The following is a 7,840-nucleotide window of genomic DNA, read 5'->3' as shown; positions in this document are numbered from 1 at the left end:
CCTTGGAAGATTTGTTCTTACCATAGCTTTTAGCAACCTCGGCATGTAATTTCTTTCCCTGTCAGGTACAGAGAAATTTATCTTTCAGTTAAAGAAAGCATTTGCTGGATGGCTTCTTTTGTCCTGTCTGAATTGCTAGCATCACTACTCAAGTATAACTGGGGTCATGGTTCAGTGAAATAAGCCTTCCTTGCTCACCAGCACTGTGCTACAACTGTATACGATCTGCTAACCAAAATGGCTACCAAGAGACCAGTGAGCAGGTTGTGTACACAAGGCAAATATGTAGGAGAGAAAGATGATTCCCATCCCAGGCAGGACAGAGCAGAACAGCATAACATTGCATCAGTTAGAATGGCATTCAGTTGAAAATGCATGGATTGTGTATTTCTGGAATTTACTGTTTTCTATTTTTGGACTGTTGTCGACTGCAGATAATAGAAACCATAGGAAATGAAACTGCTGATGAGGTGAATAAGAAGGTACTACTATATACAATTTCCTTTTGCTCAGACCTGATCTAAGTGGAGTATTTCACTTAATGCTTGCAACAATTGCATGAAATAGTTAGTGTCCTACTTTTCATCCTAACTTTGTAGTCAGGACAGCCATGGAAATGAAGAATTAAATGAATGTCCATAGTTTCCCAGTGTTAAGAGGATGGGTTGGAATAAATACAGCAGACTTAACTGGTCTCGGGGCTCCAGGAGACTGTGCTGCTTACAGCACAGAGGAGATGAAGATGAGGATGGAAAGTACCTTCGGGCTCTGACAGCACTCAGGGCCACAGATTTGTAGCCTTCTCCCACAGCATCCTGATGTGTTCTCCAGGGTCTGGTGTGGTAACAGGAAGAGTAGCTCATGAAATCTTATCGCTAAACTCTTTGTAAATGTGCAAGGGCTCCCTCAATGCTAATTTATAATTAGAGCTCACCTGAGAAAGAAGAAGATTCATTCTTTTTAGAGAAATGTATGCTGTGAGGTATTCTGAAGCAGCATAGGAAAGAAAGAAAGATGAAGTCAACAGCCCTAAACACATTCCAGTCACAGCTATGCCACAACACAAAAATGAAGCTCAACAGGAGGAAGAAATAAAAATAAGACCCCCGGCAGCGTGCTGCTTTGTGCTTAAATAGTTGCTTTGGATATTCCTTTTCCTCCCCTACCTTAGTGAGACTAGAATGTATTGGTAGGTGAGGTTTCCAGTTTATTCCATCAGAAATGAGTTACAGGTAACAAAAACGGCTGTAGATGTTTTCAGCCGACAGGCAATGTTTCAGACAGATCGTTAGGATCTGAGAAAAGACCATGAGTGTGGGACTCAAGGAATAGCCCCAGTCAATAGCAGAAGCATCCCTCCCAGGGAGTTGCTTTGTCTGGCACCCTCTGGAAGGCAGCGGATGCAGCTCAGCACTGGAGCCACTGGCTCTGGCCACAAACACAGCAAAGCTGCTGTGTGAGGCTCATGACGCTGAGGCTGCAGCTGCCACTTCCAAGCCTGCTCCAGGCAGCTGTGCCTGGTGCTGGGCAGCTGTTAGAATTTCAACTGGGTTTGCTTCCCCAAACGCACGAAGCTACTTAATTCCCAATTTTGTTAAGGGTTAATTGATTCGTGGTTAATGCATCATGCGTGTGGCTTCATTCATTTATGGTGTCTGAAGGTGGGACTTTTGGGAGGCGGTTGGATTGGATTGGGTTACTCAAGAAGAGCCCCGGATGAGCTGTGATGACTTTAGAAAGACACATCTATGGAAACAGAGGAAGAAAACGTTCCCTATCTGTGCCCTGTCTAACGTCTCACCGTATGGTCCTCCTCTGGTCTCATGAGATGCTGAACCAGTGGGACCTTCCACTCTTGTTATCGTGAAGCACCCAAAAGTAAGCAGAAGTAAACCTGATGACCTAACTGGCTCTTACGCACTTTAGCTGAAGTAATGAGAAGCTGACTGAGATCCCGTCTTACACCCTCCTTAACACCTGTCTTCAAGTCTTGACTGAGTCAGGCTTTTGGCCTAGTAGTTAGTGTCTGCTTTCTACAGCAGAGTACCAGAGTTCCATCCCTGGCCCTGGCTCCTGACTCCAGCTTCCTCTTTCTGTAAGCCCTGGGAGGCAACGTGCCTGGCTCAAGAACTCGGGTGCCTGCCACCTACACGGGAGACCAGATTGACACTGTTTCCTAGCTTCAGCCTCAGCTCATCCTGGGCCATCATAAGCATTTGAAGAGTGAAGCAGTGGTGGGAGTTATGCTTGATTCTCTCTCTCCCTACCCCCACTACCACTCTACTCCCTTCCACTCTCCAACAAATAAAACTCAAAAGAGTTAGTTGCCTTGTTGTCTTAGTGGCAAACTTGAAGAAGTTGCTTCATCAAGCCTCAGTTTCCTTGTCTGTAAAATGGAGATGCTGACTTGACCTCGCTGATCTTTGGTGAAGCTTGCATGACAAGACTCATGGGAGGAGCCCAGGCCAGTGCTCACTCACTCATTTCTTTGCCGTACACTGCAGTGTTGGTATCTTACCCACATGTCTTCCCATACCTGTCTCTGCCCACCAGGAGACTTATAAGCTCCATGGGACACGCACAGATTGCTGGGATTTCACTGTTGTGAACACACGAGCCACCCTGGAGCTGTCTCCCCTGCCATCTACTTTCCTAGAAGGCTGTTGGCTATAAAAAAAATGCATATCTGTGCAGCAATAACTCATTTCTTACTGTGCTTTATGAAAAACCAAAGGTGTCCCACAAAGAGACCTTCAACCAAGCAAAATTAATCACGTTTCCTAGGTTGAATGAATATAGGTCAACTTTTAAGAGAGAGAAAAAATGGTGTTGCAGTTTGGCTGCGTTGCCTCACCTCGATGCGTGTGCAGTTGTGATTGGCTTTGTAACTGAATGCTACCACTCTTGGCATACCTGTGATGACGCAAGGCCCTTGGAGCTATGCATATGATTTGGCCTGGGGTCACTTTTAGCTGAGGCACTTGGACAGAGTGGGAAGGAAGATGTTCCTCAGATGGGACTTTCAAGTGTCCAGGTGTCATTACTCAAGGAAGCTGGCAGATGTGTTAGGAGACCAAAGCCAAACAAAGGCCCTCTCTTCCAGAACTTTCCATTTCATCTTTTCTGCAAGCCTGGAGTATCACCATTTTATAGATTTAAAAAAATCAGAATAAAAGAAGTCCATGTTTGCCTAGAAAATTGGAGGTAAAGCTGTGTCTCCAGGCCTGAGGCCCTTGTGACTTTCAGCCCACAGCAGGTGCCTGGGCTGTCAGCCTGGTCTCCTCCTCTTTCTCTGCTGCCTGGAATTCTCCCTTCCTCTTCCCCCTTGTTGCCAAGTTGAGCCAATCTTAGGAGAAAGAACCCAGGATCCACACTGCTTTGCAACAGAAGCACAGCCCAAATAGAGACCCTCAGAATCCCCAATTGCCACAAGCCAACAGCTTCCCACTGTGGGCTGGAAAATAATTACTGTCAGTAATTAGAGCTAAATTACTCTTGTCAAAACACACAGATATGCAGAGCCAGCACTGAGACATCTTCCTTTGTCCCCAAAGGCTTCTCTAATGGAGACCATGTGGCCTCAGGAAATTCCCTCTCCTGGTGGGATCCAGGTGCAGACCCTAATCATGAGTCCTAACAGAACAGACAGAAAATGAGGGAGTGGGTTTCCAGGCTGCTCTTCCTTTGGGTGGAGAGGTAGGAAAAGGGCTGGTGATGACAACAGTGGCTGTTTCGAGCTACTGGGGAGGAGGAGACAAGAATGAAGTGAATCCTGGGAGGTTGTACTCGGCATAGATGCCATGGTATTATACTGGCCTGAGTAAAGACAAGAACGGAGACTTTTATTGTTTCCTTTATGGTTATTACAGTCAGTGTTAGAAAATGTAGACAATACAGGAAAGCATAAAGAAGGAAATAGAAATCCCAAATGCAGCATTGGCCAATTTTCATATTTGAAATACTTTAGTTTTTGGTTGCTGTGAGCTGTCTCTTTTGCGTGTATGCGCGCACACACACACACACACACACACAGATGACTTGGTTCTCCCTGCCACCACCTCAGGAATACACTTACTTTACTTCTGCTACCAGCAAATGAAAGCTCTAGTTTCATTGTCCATAGGTGAGGACCACGGGACCTTTGCCTGTGTTAGGGTGGGCCTCGGGAGAGAGACACTTGCTGCTGAACCTATTGCTGCAAAGAACGGAGCTCCAGAGCTGCCTGCGGTGTTCTCTGCACTGATTCTGTCACTCTGAGCTCTGCAACGACCCTCAGGACAGGAAGGATGAACCACGAAGGCCCTAGAAGCCAGATGCATAAAAGCAACACTGTGAACTCGGTCCAACTTGGAATTTGTGGTGTAGTTGTAGTGTGGCTCCGGTGATGTCACTGGGTGAGATTACCCTGCTGTGACTGGGCTGTGTCCTGGTTTGCTCCTGCAGGTTGAAGCCCACGCATCCTTGGGGGCACTTCTGGGCTGCTCCAGCTTCAGTGGATAGATAAATGTTGTTGATTGTTGGTGTCAGAGCTGGTGTCTGCACCCTGTGCTCTAGGCACCAGTGAACTCTACACTCAATGAATTCCCAATTGGATCCTAAAGGTGAGGCCCAAGGCTAAGGATGGTTACTGCCTTTTGCAGCATACAGGGATCCTTTGAATACTCGGCTCTGCAGTTATTGTACTGTCGACCTTGTGATAATCTGAGCCTTAGTCTAAACCTCTGTACATTGGGGATACAAGACAGTTGAGCTCAATGCAGGAGTGATAAGGATTAAGTGAGAAAATGCCTTTAGTTTTGCAACAGAGCATGCCACATACTAAGACTCAAAATATGGTAACACCTTATTTTTTTCTCCCCCAATAAATGAAATGAGTGGAAAGCTCCATCCACATGCTTAGGGTATTCTGATGGGAGATGAGAGCAAGATCAGTGATGTCTGTTGCCCTACTGTGATTCCACCTCTTATCACCCTCACCTCAAAGTGGCCTCATCCTAGGCTACCTGATCAATTGTTCCACATCCTATCACTTTATTTGAAAGGCAGTGTGACAGAGAGGGAGGGAGCAAGGGAAGGAAGAATAGTGAAATACAGAAAAACAGATCACCCACCTGCTGATTCATTCCCTCAGTGGTTGCTGGATCAAGCCAACACAAGGACCTCAGATATCCGTCCCAGTCTCCCACATGTGTAACAGGCTCAAGCACTCGAACCCTTTTCTACTGTTTTCTCAGGTGCATTAGCAGGAAGCTAGGTGGGAAATGGAGCAGCCAGACTCAAACAGGTGCACATTTGGGATGCAAGCATTGCAGATGCTGGCTTAACTCACTGCATCACAATCCTGGCCCTATCTTAGGATCTTAGATCTTACTTCGCCTTTTCTTCTCTCTAAAGTCTTTCCCAGAAGAAACAATGGTACTGAGCGGAGAGCTGAGTGGTCACTTGGTTAATATTAGACTTGAGTGTAACAGGGCTGCCTTCGATTTTGTTCTGCTCAAGTTCCCTCTGCCTGCCGCATGGTTGTTGATGAGCGAGTTACACCCACGATTATTGAATTGTGGATATGAAGGATGTTCTTAGAAGGAAAGACTTGAGTCTTTGTTGCAAAAGGGAGTCCTTGGGACATGTTGGTCCCTCAATGAAACCAACCATCTTGACCACATGCTGAACATTCTTGGGGTTACATTCCATGCCCCTGACCCCATTTTCTCTTAGTTTTCCTACTTGAATAATACCTACTGGATAAAGATTCAGATTGGGTACACAGGTTTAAGTAAGCCAGCTCTCTTAGTGCGAAGGATGGTTAAGAGGGGAAGCTGAGCGGCACACAGGCTGGCTCTGTCAGTGAGGGTGTCAAGGCTGGCCCACCCCATGCATTTCCATTCTGGCTCCCTGCTTGATGTTTCCCATCCAGAGAACCCTGGCATGGGCTGCTCCTTGCCCTGGATGCACATGTTCGTATCCTGTTAACTGAAAAGTGGAGATAACTGCTGGCAGCAGCATCACTCCAAGACATGCATTAGCCAGGGGGACCTTTGCTGGACCACAGATTGTGCCCCTAATTAGGCAGTTGCTGATGCAAGGAGAAAAGAATCTTCTTTCAGAGCTTAGAAAGGTCTGGAAGCAGATCACAGCTGTTAAGTGATCTGCAGTGAGACAGGAAGAGCGGGGGAGGAGAAGAGAACGGGAATTGTTAGATGGGGAGAAGTGGTGGGAAGAAAAAGGATCAGAGAAAGGAAGGAAAGGAGGAAAGGGAGAAAACGAGTGAACATTTTATCTTGACTTTCTTTGAGTAGAAGCAGCACCAGCCTTCATTTTTGAAGCTTTCCTGCTTGACAAATAACAAAAAAAACTAAATGATAAGTATCTATTGAAGCTAAATGTGCATCTAATCTATGATACAGGAAATCTACTCCAAGGCTTATATATGAGAAAAATGAGTATGTACACTTACCAAAAAGACATGTACATTCACAGCAGATCTACTCATATGAGGCCCCTATTGTAAACAAGTCTAATGTTCCTTAACATAAAGAGGTGCATTGTGGCATTTTATGTAATGGCACAGTTTGTTATTATTTGCATCTATTATGTTCATTTTATTTGGAAGGCAGGAGAAAGAGATAGAGAGAGATCTTCCATCTTCATTTCTCAGTTTCCTACAACAGCTGAATGTGGGCCAGGCTAAAGCCAAAAGCTCAGAATGAATGGCAGGGACACAATCACTTAAACTGTCTCCTAGGATGAGCCTTAGCAGGAAGCTAAATTCGAAGCCATATGGGAGTCAGTACTTGACTCCCAGACATTCTGATATGCTATCCTTACTGGCAACTTCATCAATGCAATTGTTAAAAAAAAAAAACAATAGAAGACTACTTGCCACTGAGTGATATTTTTAAAAATATTTTTTAGTTATTTGAAAGAGTTAAAGAGAGGGAGGGAGAGAAGAGGAGGTCATGCAATCACTGGTTTATTCCCCAAGGGCTGCAGTGGCCGGGGCTAGACCAGGCTGGACCCAGGAGCTTTGCCAGGGTGTGCCACATGGCTGTGGCAGCCCAAGAACTTAGGCCTTGCTCTGCAGCCTTCCCATCAGCTTGAAGTTGGATGGAAGACAGAGACTGGGACCAATCAGTGGACCTAGGGAATGCTGACACAGCGGCTGGCAGTTCAACTAGCTGTGTGACAATGCTGGCTTCCTGAATGGTATTTTGATGAGCAAAAGAAGACAGGTAATGAATGGACAGATACATTCTAGAAAATTCTATCTTTATGTGGAAGAGTGGGTGAGATGGGAATCAGAATAGTGATTACTTCGCAGCGGGATATTGCTTGGGAAAGAGCATGAGGAAAGTGTCAGGAGAGCCGTAGCTGTTCGGTGTCTTGATCTGGGCATAGTTAGCTGGATATAAAAACTAAGTAACAGGTACAAAATGTACTTTTATGAAAATACAAAAAATCTGAACAAGCATATTTTACTGTCAAGTTATATATATATATAACTCAGTAACAATGTTAACACAGATATAAATTTACCAAAACAAAAGATGAATACATCTTTTATTGTTCAGTGCTTTATTGGGTTAAATATGAAAGAAAACCTTTCACACATGTATCTGTTTTAACCATTGCCTCGGTGAATTGACTGTACATATTATGACCCAGGAACTAACTGGAGTCCAGATGCTTAGGTCATTTGAGAGTGTTGTTAAAATAACAAAGTATTTTATTCCTTTTTAGAGTTTGTAGCAAATCCTTTCCTCCAGTTTATCACCTTTGATTCTCTTATTTAAAGATAATATTGCATTGATGATTTTTGTGTTCAGAGGGACTAAATTTAGTT

This window comes from Ochotona princeps, chromosome 15 (assembly GCF_030435755.1).
Source record: "Ochotona princeps isolate mOchPri1 chromosome 15, mOchPri1.hap1, whole genome shotgun sequence".
Taxonomy (NCBI): Eukaryota; Metazoa; Chordata; class Mammalia; order Lagomorpha; family Ochotonidae; genus Ochotona; species Ochotona princeps.
The sequence above is the reverse complement of the archived record's forward strand: the minus strand, read 5'-3'. Positions refer to the sequence as shown.